Raw genomic sequence first — 18,522 nt, forward strand, 5'->3', positions numbered from 1 at the left:
TCTCCATTAAAAATGCTCTTCGATCGTATTATTTAAAGAACACCCCATTCAGTATTCCTTTTCCAAACTAAGTTGCGATTCTTCAAATGGTTGTGAGGCAATGGATTTGAGGATGCTGCGTCCAAGACTGAAGAAGAATGACCAAAAAGAGCAATCCATGGCCTGCAGTCCCTGACACTGTGAACACCGGCATAACTGCTACTGGATTTTCTGAACACTCAATGACAGGAAAATAGGAAAGAAAACCCCAAGAATGTTCAACATCCAGCCTATGGAGAGCTCAGGTCCAGACACACAGGGCTACTTGATCAACAAGGATCCTGAGGTTTTAAGGACTATGGCTTCCAATATCTCTGGACTGACTTCATTCTGGGTCCCCAGTGTTGATTTTTAATTCGGTTGGCAAATGACTAAATTATACATTGAGAAGCAGTGGTGCCTAATGGGAAGAGCATGGGCCTGGGAACCAACGGCCCCGAGTTCTAATCCCAGCTTCACCATGAACTTGTTGTGTGACCTTGGGCAAGTCACTTAGCTTCTCTGGGCCTCAGTTCCCTCATCTGCAGAATGGGGATTTAATACCTTTTCTCACTTGTACTTACACAGTGGGCCCCACCTGGCAAAGGGACTCTGGCTGACCTGATCAACTTGTATCTACCCCAGTGCTTGACACATGGTAAACACTTAAAAAAATACCATATAAAAGAAAACAAAATTAGTCATCCCATTATCCATTAGTCATCACTTGCATATCACACATCATTCCATTTATTCATTTTTTTTCCATTACTCATATTTATGTTCTCTTTTCTGCTCCCATGAGTACTTTATTTCTGTCTGCTTGTCTCCCCCATTAACTTGAAAAGTCTTCTAGTGCTGTGAACATGTCTTCTACTTTCCCAGGCTTCTAGTAATGAGCTCCCCACACACCATGGCTGTTCAATACATCCTGAGGATGACATCCCCCTTTCCCCCCTTCAAAGCCCTACTGAGAGCTCACCTCCTCCAGGAGGCCTTCCCAGACTGAGCACCCCCTTCCTCTTCCCCTCCCCATCCCCCCACCCTACCTCCTTCCCCTCCCCACAGCACCTGTATATGTTTGTACAGATTTATTACTCTATTTTCCTTGTACATATTTACTATTCTATTTTATTTTGTTAATATGTTTTGTTGTCTGTCTCCCCCTTCTAGACTGTGAGCCCGCTGTTGCGTAGGGCCCGTCTCTATATGTTGCCAACTTGTACTTCCCAAGCGCTTAGTACAGTGCTCTGCACACAGTAAGTGCTCAATAAATACAATTGAATGAATGAATGAGCACTGTACTAAGCACTTGGGAAAGTACAATACAATAGAGTGGGTCGATGTTGGTAGTTATACAGTGAAGTTTTCATCCATCTGGCACGATTCTGTAACAATCCCTTTAGATGGGTCTAAAAGTCACCTTGTGATTCTGTGTGAACCAGATGGACAAGGTCATATAGCAACTGGACCAAGAGAACTACACTTGCTGATGGAGATTAGCGAGACCTTAATAGTCCAATCCTCTCCTCCAAAAAGCCTTGCATCTTTCTCCCCAAGGACAGAAATGTGGGGACCATCTCTAAAATGAGGTGGACCATTCATTCCCATTACGCTATAGATTGAGGAAGGTTCCCCAAAGAAATCTGAGAAGCATCTCAGCTCAAACAATTGTATTTGAGCACTTACTGTGTACAGAACACTGTACTAAGTGCTTGCGAGGGCACAGCACAGAGTTAGTAAACACATTCCCTGCCCCAAATGAGCTCACAGGCTCGGGGGTGAGGAGAGAGACATTAATATAAGTTATGGATACATACATAACTGCAGTGGGGCTGAGGGAGCATATCAGGGTGACCCTAGAAGGGAGTGGGGAAAGAGGAAATGAGGGCTTAGGGAAGGCTTCTTGGAGAGATGTGCCTTCAGTAAGGCTTTAAAGATGGGGAGAGTAATTGTCCGTCAGATATGAAGAGGGAAGAGGTTCCAGGACAGAGGCAGGACATGGACGAGAGTTTGGCTGTGAAATGGATGAGATCAAGTTGAGTAGGTTGGTATTTAACAGTGATAATAACAATGGCATTTATTAAGCGCTTACTATTTGCAAAGCACTGTTCTAAGCAATGGGGAGGTTACAAGATGATCAGGTTGTCCCACGGGGGGCTCACAGTCTTAACCCCCATTTTACAGACGAGAGACCTGAGGCACAGAGAAGTTAAGTGACTTGCCCAAAGTCACACAGCTGACAGTTGGTGGAGAAAGGATATGAACCCGTGCCTTCTGACTCCAAAGCCCGTGCACTTTCCACTGAGCCACGCTGAAGAGTGAAGTATGTGGGTGGGGTTGTAGTAGGAGAGCAGAGAGGTGAGGTGGGAGGGGGCAAGGTGATCAAGTGCTTTAAAGCTCGGTGCCTGATTATCTCAGCAGATAGCCCATTCTGACCTCAAAGACTTCCAATTATGCACAACCTGGACCTCAATGTTTACTTTTTCCAAAAGAAAGGTATTCTACACAGAACGCTGTGTTTCGGGCCTCTCTTTTACAATGGGAAGAGAAGGATGGCTAAGAAAAATTCTGATGTGTTCCTATTTTCAGACACCTCCTCCATACCAGTGATTGTAGAGATCATAAATTTGGATTTTATTCAGCGTAACTCAGAAAATTTTTGACCCGTGCCGATCTCGTATTTTATGGCAATCTGCACAGTTCTGGATTGACCGAGCTTTGGGTTTGCACCAGAAGGCACAGGTAGACTCGTGACTTGTAGTAAAAGAGAGAAACAGCATGTGCTAGTGGATAGAGCAGAGGCCTGGGATTCAGAAAGACCTGGGTTCTAATCCTGACTCTGCCGTTTGTCTGCTGTGTGACCTTGAGCAAGTTACTTCACTTCTCTGCCTCAGTTACCTCATCCGTAAAATGGGGAATAGGACTGGGAGTGCAGTATAGGGAAGGGACTGTGTCCAACTCAATCACCTTGTACCTTCCCCAGCACTTAGTACAGTGCTTGACACCTAAGTGCTTAAAAATACGATTATTACTATTATTAATGTTAATAATAATTAAGTATAACCTTAATATGGCTCGCTTGTAGTTGTCATGGTGCAAAATTTCTCTCATTCATTCATTCAGTCGTATTTATTGAGTGCTTACTGTGAGCAGAGTGGTTCAGCTAGATCTTGAAACGCTTGTCCCTTATTTCACTCTGTAGTTGCTGGATTTCCATACCCTCTCATCAGTGCTTAGGACTAGGACAGTGTTATACACACCCTGTGTGGGCTCCGAATATATCTGTGGTTGGCTGCTTGGTGTTAAGGGTATGCAGTGCCTTCAATCCTGATGGCCATCAGGCAATGTCACAGAGAGCTCCCCTCGCTTGATCCAACTGTGTTTCTCATTTTACAACTGAACTAGAAAAGGTCGAATGATGGGTCTAGAATTCCACAGGAAAACTGATAGCATTTTCCAGTTTGTTTCTCAGAGCCCAAAGCTGCAGCCGAGTCGACAGAACTCCTGGCTCCTTTGGTCCAATGTTCTATTACCACTCATATGGGGAAGACCCACTGTTTTGACTGCCGGTAAAACACAGGACAGGTATCACCACTGTTTTATTACTGTTCAATTCAGCAAACTCAATACAGTTTAGTTCTAAGAAAAATGGGGGCAATCCTAAGTAAGAAGCCAGTTTTTTTGTTTATTTTTAAACAGACCCAATACCCAGGATCTATTTTTTCCATTTGGCTCACTCTCCCAGGGCTGAAATGAATCCCCATCAGAGGAGGGAGGCCCATTGGTATTTTCTAAATGATTTGGGCCTGGGATATGCAGCCACGGGACCTATTAAATCAACCAAGACATTTCTGAAGCTCTCTCCTGAATGCTATTGCTAGTCCGCAAGAAGCTAACTGAAGTTCTATTTTCAGGGTGGCCCAGGCAACCCCAACGGGACATCCAGGACCTAAATCAAGGGTCGGCAGCCTACTCTTGCAGAAGAAACAAAGTGAAACCTCTTGGCAGTTAGGTAGCAAAGACCCAATCAGATCAATTAAACACACATTAAATGAACTTTAATGTAACCTCATTATGAAGTTTTACTATGAAGTAAATTGCCCTCAAAGGTCACAAATGATCTCCTCCTTGCCAAATCCAACAGCCTCTACTCCATCCTAATCCTTCTTGACCTCTCAGCTGTCTGTGACACTGTTGACCATCCCCTTCTCCTGTGAAAACTATCCAAATTTGGCTTTGCTGGAACTGTCCTCTCCTGGTTCTCCTCCTATCTCTGTTGCTACACATTCTCAGTCTCTTTTGCAGGCTCCTCCTCTGCCTCCCACCTCGGAACTGTGAGAACCCCTCAAGACTCAGTTCTGGGTCCTTTTCTATTTCCACCTACACACACTCCCTTTGAGAACTCATTTGCTCACATGGCTTCAACTACCTCCTCTATGAGTTAGATTCCAAAATCTATACACCCAGACCTGATATCTCCCCATCTGTACATTCTTGCATTTCCTCCTGCCTTCAAGGCATCATTATTTGGATGTCAATCAATCAATCAATTGTATTTATTGAGCACTTACTATGTGCAGAGCACTGTACTAAGCGCTTGGGAAGTACAAATTTGCATCACATAGAGACAGTCCCTACCCAACAGTGGGCTCACAGTCTAAAAGGGGGAGACAGAGAACAGAACCAAACATACCAACAAAATAAAATAAGTAGGATAGAAATGTACAAGTAAAATAAATAAATAAATAAATAGAGTAATAAATATGTACAACCATATATACATATATACAGGTGCTGTGAGGAAGGGAAGGAGGTAAGACGGGGGGATGGAGAGGGGGGCGAGGGGGAGAGGAAAGAAGGGGCTCAGTCTGGGAAGGCCTCCTGGAGGAGGTGAGCTCTCAGCAGGGCCTTGAAGGGAGGAAGAGAGCTAGCTTGGTGGATGGGCAGAGGGAGGGCATTCCAGGCCCAGGGGATGACGTGGGCCGGGGGTCGATGGCGGGACAGGCGAGAGCGAGGTACAGTGAGGAGATTACCAGTGGAGGAGCGGAGGGTGCGGGCTGGGCAGTAGAAGGAGAGAAGGGAGGTGAGGTAGGAGGGGGCGAGGTGATGGAGAGCCTTGAAGCCCAGGGTGAGGAGTTTCTGCCTGATGCGCAGATTGATCGGTAGCCATTGGAGGTTTTTGAGGAGGGGAGTAATATGTCCAGAGCGTTTCTGGACAAAGATAATCCGGGCAGCAGCATGAAGTATGGATTGAAGTGGAGAGAGACACGAGGATGGGAGATCAGAGAGAAGGCTAGTGCAGTAGTCCAGACGGGATAGGATGAGAGCTTGAATGAGCAGGGTAGCAGTTTGGATGGAGAGGAAAGGGCGGATCTTGGCAATGTTGCGGAGCTGAGACCGGCAGGTTTTGGTGACGGCTTGGATGTGAGGGGTGAATGAGAGAGCGGAGTCGAGGATGACACCAAGGTTGCGGGCTTGTGAGACGGGAAGGATGGTAGTGCCGTCAACAGAGATGGGAAAGTCAGGGAAAGTCCTGCTAACACATCAAACTTGACATGTCCAAAAGAAAACTCCTTATTTTCCCACCCAAACCCTGTTCTCCCTGTGATTTTCCCATCACTGTAGATAGTACCACATCCTCCCTGTCTCACAGGCCCATAACTTTGGTGTTATCCTTGACTCCTCTCTCATTCAACTCACATATTCGATCTATCACTAAATCCTGTCAATTCAACCTCCACAGCATCACTAAAATCCACTGTTTCCTCTCCAAACTGCAATCATGTTAATAATAATAATAATAATAATCATGATGGTATTTGTTAAGCACTTACTATTTGCCAAGCACTGTTCTAATTGCTGGGGTATATACAAGGTAATCAGGTTGTCCCACGTGGGGCTCAGTCTTAATTCCCATTTTACAGATGAGGGAACAGGCACAGGTAACTTAAGTGACTTGCCCAAGGTCACAGCAGACAAGTGGCGGAGCCAGGATTCAAAATCATGACCTCTGACTCACAAGTGTGTGCTCCTTCTGCTGAGCCAAACTGTTAATCCAAGCATTTACCTTATCCCACCTTGATTCATTTATTAGCCCCCTCCTGGCCTCCCTGCCTCCTGTCTTTCCCCACTCCAGTGCATTGCTCACTTTGCTACTTGGATCATTTTTCTCCAAGACTATTCAATCCACTTTCCCAACTCCTCAAGAACCTTCCACCACTGCCCATCCACCTCCACACCAAACAGAAACTCCTTTCCATTGGCTTTAAATCAATCACCTTGCCCCCTCCTGCCTCACCTTGCTACTCTCCTACTACAAACCAGCCTGCAAACTTCACTCATGCCAACCTACTTACTGTACCTCCATCTCATCTATCCCTGCTGACCAGAAACCCATGCCTGCATCTAGCCTGGAAGCCCCTCCCTCCTATCCAACAATTACTCTTTCCACCTTCAAAACATTATTGAAAGGCACATTTCCTCCTAGAAGCCTTCCCTGAATAAGCCCTCACTTCCTCTTCTCCCACTCCCTGCCACATCACCCTTTCAATTGGATTTGTCCCTTTATTTACCCCTCCTTCAGCCCCACAGCACATATGTACATAGCAGTAATTCATTTATATTAACATCTCTCACCCTCTAGACTGTAAGCTCGTTGTAGGCAGGGAATGGGTCTACCAATTCTGTACTCCAAGCACTTAGTACAGTGTTCTGCACACTGTAAGAGCTCAATAGGATTGATTGACAAAATGAGAGAGGGAGAGAGGAAGCCAACAGTTTCTACTGAATCTCCCTTTCTCTTTGGGAAGCAGGCGATAGTCATGTATTAAAGCAGATTTATCAATCATCATCAGTATTGAGTGCTTCTGTGCCAAGCACTGTACAAAGTACTTGGGAGAATACAATACAGAGTTGGTAGACACGTTCCCTGCCCGTGACAATCAATCAGTGACATTTGAGCACTTACTGTGTTCGAGTCAGTGGAGGTGGGTAGGGGGCTGGTCTTGATTCAAGTTGTAGAAGTAAAACTTTGGCTGGCACCGAGATAGAGAGGAAGAGGCTTTAGCATGGAGGCAGAAAAGCCACAGGTCTAAAACAATCCAAGCAGATTTGCTGTAATGAGGGCGAGAGGGAAGGCAAGCAACTGTATGGAGTTGAATGTCTCCTTCCCCTCCCTCAGAAAGGAAAGAGCATGCACAATTCCTAATAATAATGATGATGGCATTTATTAAGCACTTACTATGTGCAAAGCACTGTTCTAAGTGCTGATTCCTAATTCCTAATGCTGTGCAGGTGCTCTGCCTCATCCTTCTCTTGCTGCAGGGGAGCAGCAGCTGTGCCATTAGCCAGTTACACTCTTCTCACTCACCCTCCTCCTGTGCCACCACCTCTTCGCTTGGCAGCTTCGGACCCGGAACTTGTGGAGCTAAGACTTCCTGTTCTTTGGGCTCATGGCAATGGTGATCAGTGCATAGGGTCCCTGGAACAAGGCCGCTCTCTCCACCCATGCCCAGCGCCCATGGCGGTAAGTGGTGCCCTTCACTGACTGGTCCACCCATGAACCACTGAAGCCTACTGATGGCGATGGCAGGAAGGCATGCGTGAGGGACAGTGGGAAGGGGATCTGTCACTTCCGTGGGGTTCACGGGAGGAGAACGGCTCCATTTCACCCTGCCCATCCTCAGCTTGGGCCACATCCCTCTGATAGAGGTCAAGAAATGGAGCCACCTTCTTGGCTCCCGCTGGGCTCCTTTCCGGCTCAGAGGAGTGGTGTGGGTGACTACTTCCTGCCTAGAAAGTCTGGAGAGGGAAGGTAATGACATCACCCGCATGGTGCTGAGCCTGGGGGGCAATAACTCCCACCGAGCTGGTCAGTAAGTTGATTGTATTTGAGTGCTTAAAGTTCATGGAGCACCAAGTACTTGGAAAAGTACAATGATATAACAGACACATTCCCTGCCCATAATGAGCTTACAGTTCAGAGGGAGACAGACATTAAATAAATAGACTGGGTACTTGTTCCCAACAGCCACGTGTGGATTCAAGTGAACCAGATCTGGCTCCAAAGCTAGAAGTTCCTGTCCCTGTCCCGGTAAGTAAGGCGTTGTTTACCTAAGAGGGGCGGTTCATTTCGGAGGATTCCTTGGTGTAGGAACCACTCTATTAGAACACAGATACTACTAATAGTATGTGAAACACTCACTGTGTGGCAAACACTAAACTAGTTCATCAGATTGGACAATCCCTGTCCCACATGGGGCTCACAATCTACGTAAGGGGGAGAACAGGTATTGAATCCCAATTTTACAGGTGAGGTAACTGAGGCTCAGAGAAGAGACTTGCAAATGGTCACACATCAGGCAAGTGGCAGAACCAGGATTAGAACCCAGGTCTGTGTTCTTTCCTCTAGACCTCACTCCCTCTCCCCAAGGGCTTCATCTTTCTTGCTACCCCCCGGCTGCCTAATCCTGAGTCTGGGCTTCTCTCCAAACTTGTATCCCCCTATTCCCCTCCCTGAATGTAACTTCTGAGCAGGAATCATAACCTTTGAAGTGAACCCCAACCGGACAAGGGGCTGAAAAGATGTGCTCTATCACCTGCACATGGGAAAGATGGTCTTTGTGGCCACATTAAGACATTTGAATACCACTGTGAGAGCAGCAGCTTCACAAGGGAAGATACTTAGCATCTGACTTTTACTTGGCTCTGCAAACCAATTAAAAAGAAAAAAAAAACAAAACAATCTGTTTTCCACCAGAAACTTCCATGGGTGTCAATCGCATCTGAGCACTTACTCTGTGTACAGCACTAAACTACTTGGGAGAGCACCACAACAGATACATTCCCTGCCCACAGTGAGCTTACAATCTGGGGTGGGGGTCAGATAATATAAATAAATTAAAGATATGTAAGTGTTGTGGGGGTGGGAGGGGATGAATAAAGGGAGCAAGTCAGGATGATGCACAAGGAAGAAGGAGAGAGCTTAGTCAGGGAAGGCCTCTTGAAGATGTGTCTTCAAAAAGACTTTGAAGGGAGGGGAGAGTAATTGTCTATCAGATGTCAACCATGAGGAGGGAGTGCATTCCAGGACAGAGGCAGGATGCGGACAAGAAGCATCTGGCCAACCTCCTAGCCCTATCTGCTTCACTTATTATATAACATGACAAATGCATTAAAGTCAGAGATACTCACAGATCACCCTTGAGAAAGTTCAAGACGAAGGTAAATTGCAAGGAGGCAAGGGCTCAATAAAATTCCCCTAGGTTTTCCATTTTCTTTATCGCGGATCCAACTTGATTTCTCTTAAACTCTATGCTAATTGGAAAGAGATGACATTCACTTAATCCCATGAAAGATCATCTACCTTTGATCCTTTGTGATTAAATCGGGACAAGAGGTCCTACCGTCTCTGAAGCAAATTATTTACACACAGAAATGCACCGGTCCCAAGTGCAAAATTGCCAGATCCCTTCAGGATGGGTTTTAGTTCACGAGGACTGAATCCAATCAGTACTCAGTCAACTACTGCTTACCTTCTGGATTCCACACTCTGGTCGGATTTCCGTTCTACCTCCAGTAAGGAGTAAATCCTCACAACAGCCAACCTTCACATTAGGAAGAGAGTTTCTGGAAAACCAGATAACCTGAGGGAACAAAATGACAGGAAAAGTGAGTGACACTACTTTCATTTTAGCCATATTTAAATTTAAAAAATAGGCATATTTAAACCAGAGCCTCCCCTAGTTCCCTGAAAAAAGTACTTTTAACAAAGCATCTTGAGCAGAAGGAGCGGTGGAAAATAACGTATCCCGGGGGGGAGGGGGGAGATCAATGATGCAATTGTAGAACAAGGAATCTTTATCACTTGGAGGTGCACACATAAATCATGAAATATTAATCCTGATAGACTGTAGGGTTGACAGCTGATGGACACCAGAGATGGCAGTGGTGTTACCTACTCTCTAATCAAAATGGTGATACCCCAGAAAGAGGAAAATCAGAAATGCAAGTCTTTGATTAGGTGCTGAGAAACATGCATACATATATAAGGATGAAAATACAAGGCTCTGACAGTTACAAAGGCCAACCATTTCTATTCCCCATCATCAGTAGTATTTTATTCAATTGTATTTATAAAGTACCTACTGTGTGCAGAGCATAGTACTAAGACCTTGGGAAAGTACGATACAACAATAAACAGTGACATTCCCTGCCCACAACAAGCTCACTGTCTGGAGGGTGGGGGAAGCACTTTCTGTATTCAAAGCATTCACTCGATCATATTTATTGAGTGCTTACTGTGTGCAAAGCACTGTACTAAGCACTTGGGAAGTACAAGTTGGCAACATATAGAGATGGTCCCTACCCAACAACGGGCTCACAGTCTAGAACGGGGAGACAGACAACAAAACAACTGGACAGGTGTCAAGACGTCAGAACAAATAGAATTAAAGCTAAACACACATCATTAACAAAATAAATAGAATAGTAAATATGTACAAGTAAAATCGAGTAATAAATCTGTACAAACATATATACAAGTGCTGAGGGGAGGGGAAGGAGGTAGCGTTGAGGGTGGGGAGGAGGAGGAGAGCACTGTACTAAGCACTCACTTCCCAAGAAGGCACTGACATGGATCTCTTGGGTGAAAGTTATTGGAAACATAAGCCTAATAATCAGTGGAAATTTATCCATTCTTGGAAGACATTTTCATATCTATTCACCCCTCTCATACGTAATGCGGGTGAAAGCCATCTTCACAACAGGAAATGCCATCTATTCCTGTAATGTGCTAAATGGTCATTAACTCTAAACTGTAAACTCATTGTGGGCAGGGAACATGTCTATCAACTCTATTACATTTGTACTCTCCAAGCAGTTAGTACAGTGCTCTGCACCCAGTAAGCGCTCAATAAATACGATGGATTAACTGAAAGATCAATAAAGATTTTAAAAATAATTTTCTTCTTTTCTTTAAACACTTGGGCATTCTAGGCACCCCAGGAAAGGTTTTAATGGGACAAGAAAGACTTAAGTTATAAGTTACTAAAAATTAGTTTCACTTTATAGTGAGCTTCTTTTAAATTGCGACGTATTTTTTTCAGGATCTCTCGTTTTAAGTTTATTCAGCTTATACTGATACACAGATGGCCCGCTTCGAATAACCATTTGAAGTATGATGTAAAATGTTATTTCTTCCTCAGGATAAATGTTTCCCAAGTGATTAATAAACTCTATGGGGAGAAAAATATACCACGGTCAACATTTAAATCATAGTCTCTCTTCTCTCCACCAATCAGTTGCTATTTCAGCTCCTAAATCAATTTTTGAAAAACATTATGATGCTAATCCCTATTCTTTATGCCAGTTGGAATCTTTTTTTTTCCTTTTTATCCAGATCTCTCAAACTGAAATTTGAGAAACCACCTTGATTCTACTATGACTTTATGTACTTGTCTAATTTCCTTTTCAAACCCATTCTGCTGACAAACTCATGCTATTTTGATTATGCTTCTCTATTTTTAGCCATCTTTTGATTTTTGTCTAGTCTTGTTCCATTTATGACTACTATTGGCATTGCTAATCATCTTGTACCTACTCCTAGCACATAGTAAGAGCTTAATACCATATATAATAATGCCCAATTTTTATTTCCATTTACTCTTTGGATGAATGTTAATCAACTGCTTTTAGAAAGTATTTCAGTTGGGAAAGAATGATTGTAAATGGCCATTAAGTACACTGGGGGAAAAAATAAAAGTTTCATCGGTGAAAACATTTTGAGTCAGCAGCTCAGAGATCCAGAGCTAAATCTATCACTTATTCCCTCCCTAACCTTGAGCAAACTATTGAAAATTTTGTGGCTTCTGTTCTCATCCTTGAAACTGAGGCCACTACCTGGGGTTCTTTGTTAAAAGCTTCTGTTTATGTGCACTTATCTCCCCCCATTAACTCATGAAAGTTAAGGACCGCCTGCTATTTCTATTGCATGTTCCCAAATGCCTAGTTTGGGGCACTTTCCCAGCAAGTGCTCAACAGATGCTCTTGATGATGTTGACTAGGACTGAACAATGCTCTAAAAAGCAAGAACTTCAAATGCTAACTTTCCATAGGAAGGAGAATTTCCCGGCTATTAACCAAGAAGATAATTCGTATAGGAGACACCAAAATCAGAAAAATTTCATCAGCTTGATACCCCATTTGTCAATTTTCACTTTCTTTCTATGAGTTTCCTCAACAACCTTGAACCATCAAGTCTCCAAATCACCCCAGGGATGGCAGAAGTCAAGTTGCTACCACCAGGCAACATGTGGTTTTGGCAAGGATAATGTTACCCATCTTTGAATCAGAGCATGCTATTAGACATCCCAAAGGTAAAGTGGTACTAAATGACAGAGAACTTTTAGAAACGAAGTTACAGCAAAGGGAATTTCCTAAATCTGTTGGTAAGGCTACTGAAAATAAGATTTTTGGGGTACTCCAGATTGTCACATTTTCATCCCCAAGCTAAAAGTAATGCAATTAATGTTTCAACCTCTTCTTTATTTTTATTCAATTTGATGCAGCTTATCTATAGAGAGTCAGAGGGGGGAAAAAATGTACCAAAGTTCTGTGATCCGTAAAAAAAAAAAATGGAGGCAAAATATATTTAGTCCTATGAGCTACCATTAAAACAGCGATTAAAAAACAATTGTCCCAATGTTTCCCATTCTTCGATTGCTATTTGTAATTTTAAATAAAATGTCAGTGAGATTATATTGGCCACTTTGACATGAAGGGAGCTAGGATGTATTTGGGCCTTGGACCTAAGTGGTATTTAGCATTAAAATACCTAATTGCAGTATAATAGTAATAATAACAATGGCATTTAAGTGCTTACTATGTGCAAAGCACTGTTCTAAGCGCTGGGGAGGTTAGAACATGATCAGGTTGTCCCACAGGGACTCACAATCTTAATCCCCATTTTACAGATGGGGGAACTGAGGCACAGAGAAGTGAAGTGACTTGCCCAAAGTCACACAGCTGACAATTGGTGGAGTCGGGATATGAACCCATGACCTCTGACCACAGAGCCCATGCTCTTTCCACTGAGCCATGCTGCTTCTCTAGTAGAATAGATAAGCTACCATTTAATGGAGAAAAGGACTAACTTTTGTCAACTGTGACAGAGGAAGTTGTTGATTTTACAAAAAAGCAGCTCTTGGGATGTGCAACCTGCAGAGAGAGAGACAGACACACATACATGTTCCCCTCAATGCACTGCATAATGTTTAAGTCCCTCTTGGTGCAGGAGTAAGACTGACTATTCAGGGTGTTATTCTGCAAGGATAATCATCTCCTTTTAAAAGGAAGAGATAAGTACACCATCCATCAACTACATTCCCTCAAGAATTCACAAAGATCTGGCAAGCATTCTGACAAAACAAAAATAAACTCCCACAAAAGACTGACTCAGCAAATACATCAATAGCAAACTCTGACAGGCATCTGGATTTTGCCCGGGCTCGGCTCAGAGAAAAAGTTGGAATAAACTTTTGAAATTGGCCTTGTTGGAGAGTCAGTATTTTATATCTTGGCAAGGGCAAGGACAGACAAGGACAAAAAATGTTCTTCATTCTCAATTGCCAGTCCTCCTCGGTGCCTCGCATGGCGGTATTCAGGCACATGAACAACATTTAAAAAAACTATATGCTCCTTGTGGGAAGGAAACATGTCTACCAACTCTATTGTACTGCACTCGCCCAAGTGCTTAGTACGGTGCTCTGTACACAGTAAGCGCTCAATACAGACCATTGATGATGACGAAGGAAAACATTCTCTATTGGTAAGCATCCATTCTCATTTCACACGCCTCTGTGAAGGCAAACACAAAGCGTGCAAACAAAACAGTTTCCTCTAGACTGTACACTCTTTGTGGGCAGGGAACTTGGCTACAAACTCTGTTGTATTCTCCCAGGTGTTTAGTACAGTGATCTGCACTCGGTAAGTGATCAATCAATATTGACAAATATCAGATTGGATAATGCAGTATGACAAGCTATAACAGGCACGCATTGTTGGGAGAACGTTCTTAGCCAAAACATAAGCTGGCCCAAAATAGTGTGTAACTGCCTTAATATAGAGGTCACTAGTTCACGTCATTTTGTGGCAGAACAGAAAATGGCATTGAACACAATGGCCACATGCAACAGTGCAAGGGAACAATTATTAAATTTGTACACCGTAGAAAGGCTTTCCCAGTATACTTTGATTTAATCAGCCACAGGCAATAAAATCGGCATCATTCATTCAATTGTATTTATTGAGCTCTTACTGTGTGCATAGCACTGTACTAAGAGCCTGGAAAATACAATTTGGCAACAGATAGAGACAATCCCTACCTAATAACGGGCTCACAGTCTAGAACGGGGAGACAGACAACAAAACAAAACAAGTGGTGCCATTCTCAGACTCAAGGAATTGCACATATGGACTTATCCTCACTCTTGACTTCACACACACATACAATACAATGATAATGACGGGAAGTGCAGGAATGATTCTGGAAAGTAATCACACTAGGAAGCATATATTTCCTCTTGCAGTATGCTTTTTCCTCTGGCCTGAATAAAATTAAATTTTTTGCAGCCTTAGAGAACTAGATGTTTCAAAATTCAAAGATAGAGCTATAAATAATACACCCAGATCTATGTACATTTAAATTACAAAAAAAGGTACCAGTAGAGTCTTATGAATACTAATTGGTTTCTTAAAACAAAATGACAGGAAACCACTAAAGAAAGCAATAAAGTATGAAGTTTTGCTTCCCACACTCCTTGTTCAGGCCTAGACTCCATAAGGAGGGGAACTTTCACTATCATTCACTCCTGGCAAAAGATGGCAAATTCCCCTTGATCCCATAATGCCACATATCCCGTATTTGGAACTACAATATGCTTTTTCCTCTCCAGTTTCATATTAAACATTCAGTACCAAAATAATCAATCTTTCTCTCAAGCATATAGTATCCATCTTCTCAGAGAACTAGAGAGATCATTTTTGGGCTCAGTGGAAAAAGCACGGGCTTTGGAGTCAGAGGTCATGGGTTCAAATCCCGACTCCACCACTTGTCAGCTGTGTGACTTTGGGCAAGTCACTTCACTTCTCTGTGCCGCAGTCACCTCATCTGTAAAATGGGGATTAATACTGTGAGCCCCACTGTGAGACAACTTGATCACCTTGTAACCTCCATAGCGCTTAGAACAGTGCTTTGCACATAGTAAGCGCTTAATAAATGCCATTATTATTATTATTAATCACTTACTGTGTGCAGATCACTGTATTAAGCACTTTATCAAGAGAAGAGGAATAGATGTTTTCCCCCCGTGCTTGGCATATCATAAGCACTTAAATACCACAATTACATCAGAAGTGGTAAATGAAGTCTTGAAGTTAGGATCTTCCATTAATTGTTTCTCTCCCTGCTAAAATCCTATTTTTTTCCCCAATTAGACTGACACATTTGTTTTCTTTCAAATCATGGCAAAGAGAATTTGGTGCTATTTGGCATTGATCATCCCCCTCCCTGAGATGGATAAGTAGAGTACTCGCCCATAAACCATGTAATTTTCACCATCCCTCGTCTCATCATCATCATCATCATCATCAGTCATATTTATTGAGCGCTTACTGTGTGCAGAGCACTGTACTAAGCGCTTGGGAAGTACAAGTTGGCAACATATACAGTCCCTACCCAACAGTGGGCTCACAGTCTAAAAGGGGGAGTCTAAAAGGTGGTCTCACCACCAAAGAATGGGGTCTATCTACATTTCTGGACAGAGAGCCTCGTAACTGGCTAGCAGTCAGTGGTACCCTAATAGCTAAAGCTAACAGGAAAACACAAATACAATGTGATGAAATTGAGGTCTATTGATGTCTAGACAAGTCTGTTTCATGCTCACTGACCACTGGCTAGTGTTCAGCATGGTCAATCGTATTTATTGAGCACTTACGGTCGGACAATATAACATATTCCCTGCCCACAATGATCTTACAGTCTAGAGACGGGCTTCCCTCTTGCATAGGAACCAGATTACGTAGATTTTTTTCATAATATTTGTTATGTGCTTTCTATGTACCAGTTACTGTACTAAGCACTGGGAAGATACTAGATCAATTGGGTTGCACACAATGGTTGCCCCACATGGGGCTCACAGTCTTAATCCCCATTTTATAGATGAGGTAACTGAGGCACAGAGAAGTTAAGTGACTTGCCCAAGGTCACACAACAGGCAAGTGACAGAGCTGGGATTAGAAGCGAGGTCCTCTGACTCCCAGGACCAAACTCTGTCCACTAGGCCCTGCTACTTTTCATATGGATGCTGGACTTTATTTCTTTTCCCCCCCAGATTTAAAAAAAAGAGCCCTCTTGGCTGAAACAGTAACTCATTCTCATTCATCCTTGATCATCTTGGCTAATGTCTGTTTCCAACTAGATTTTAAATTCTTGAGGGCAGGAACTGTACCTATTTTACTCTCCCAGGTGCTAAATTCTGTGTTCTGCCCAAAATAGGTGTTTTATAATGCCAATGATTGATCACAACACTGGCATAATCATGCTGAATTAGCATGATAGGGTAGGTAAGATTGGGGCAAAGCAGGGGGGAAAACAAAACAAAATTTAAAAAAAACATAGCGTGGCCTATTGGAAAGAGCTTGGGCCTGGGAGTTAGAGGACCTGGGTTCTAAAGCCAGATACTCCACCCATCTGCTGTGCATCTTTGGGCAAGTCACTTAACTGCTCTGTGCCTGAGTTATGTCATCCTTGAAGTCAGGATAACATCCCTATTGCCCCTCCCTCAGACTACAAATCCTATATAGGGTTGTGTCCAATACACCTTGGCACGTAAAAAGCACTTAAATACTACTATTACCTTCTTTCAAGTCAGAGGGTCGAGAGCAGGAAATTTCCAAAACACCTTATAAAGGATTAACGCCTTAATAAGTTTTAGCCTCTAAAGCTGGCAATGAAGGCATCTCAGTGGCCATTAAAAATACAGGTAATCCACCCCTTTGCTTTCTGGGACATTTAGCTTCCTCCTTTCCTACCCTGAAACACCTTCCTTTTTCAAATGATGTTTGTTAAGAGCTTACTCTGTGCTAAGCACTGGGATAGATACAAGCTAATCTGATTGGACACATTCCACGTCCCACATCGGGCTCACAGCTTTAATCCTCATTTTACAGATGAGGATACTGAGGCACAGAGAAGAGATTTGCCCACTGTCGTGTAGCAGATGTGTGGTGGAACCAGGATTAGAACCCAGGTTCTCTGAATTCCAGGCTTATGTGCTTTCCACTAGGCCATACTGCTTCACTTGACAACTTTCAACCCGACCCTTGATTGGAGGATTTGGAATTTCACACAGCTCTCAGCCTGCGATTCACTGTGACCCGGCTAGCAATTCAGAACACTATTCTCACCTCCGCAACCCTGGTCGGGAGCATTTTACTGTATTGGATTTGTCTTTCCATTGCAGCACGGCTGCATAATGCATATAAATGTTAATGCAAATTATTCAGGTGCATGGGGAGCAAACAATGTTTTGCTCTCTGTTTTTAACACCCTGACTTGCTAGCCACAACCTGATAACAGGCATGAATGAATAATCCACACCATTAAGAGAAATGATGGTTTATACTCTATAGCCTCAGGCAGCATCATACACTCTGCTTTACACAGATTAGTTTATAATATAGTAGGGAACTACACTTCTATAAGGAGTATGTCATTAATAGTCCCACACAATACTTTAATTTCACACCTAGAGAGACCTGCGCTTGTCTGAATAAGTATATAATAGTAATAATGATGGCATTTGTTAAGCGCTTACTATGCGCAAAGCACTGTTCTAAGCGCTGGGGGGATACAAGGTTATCAGGTTGTCCCACGTGGGGCTCACAGTCTTAATCCCCATTTTACACATGAGGTAACAGGCTCAGAGAAGTTAAGTGATTTACCCAAGGTCACACAGCAGACATGTATGTGGTGGAGCCAGGATTTGAACCCATAACCTCTTACTCCAAAGTCTGTGTCCTTTCCACTGAGCCACGCTGCTTTTCATGAAGTATATCACCACCAAGGAGGAACTTCATGCATTTGGACAGCCTAAAACTTCCCAAACTGCCAACTGAAACCCACAGAAATAAAGGAGCACCACTGAAATGTGAATCAATCAGTATGTTCTGAAAGCTTACTTTGGGCTGAGCACTTGGGAGAGTATGATACAGGTAGGAGACATGATCCCCACCTTCCAGGAGTTTTCCTGAATATGTGTGTGTAAGTATATATGAGTAATAACACTGACAGTGAATGGATACGTGGTACAGTGCTCTGCTCTCAGTAGCTATTGATAGAATCTTCTCAGATACTACCGGATAACCATCTAGACTGTGGATATGTTACCTGCCAGATTCACTAAAAAGGTTGGATACACTATTTTTGCTATAAATCCTCTAGAC

At 43.2% G+C, this 18,522-nt stretch overlaps 1 protein-coding gene across 2 annotated transcripts in view; it reads right to left on the reverse strand.

Annotated features, from left to right (window-relative positions):
- The window catches only part of KLHL29 (kelch like family member 29), a 540,646-nt gene that overhangs the window by 453,420 nt on the left and 68,704 nt on the right, over positions 1–18,522 (reverse strand). For both annotated transcript variants that reach the window (XM_038751895.1, XM_038751894.1), the window contains exon 2: positions 9,555–9,665. The gene's annotated coding sequence lies outside the window, so the exon portion shown is untranslated. The remainder of the gene's footprint in view (positions 1–9,554; positions 9,666–18,522) is intronic.

Source organism: Tachyglossus aculeatus, chromosome 9, assembly GCF_015852505.1.
Source record: "Tachyglossus aculeatus isolate mTacAcu1 chromosome 9, mTacAcu1.pri, whole genome shotgun sequence".
In the NCBI taxonomy this organism is placed as follows: domain Eukaryota; kingdom Metazoa; phylum Chordata; class Mammalia; order Monotremata; family Tachyglossidae; genus Tachyglossus; species Tachyglossus aculeatus.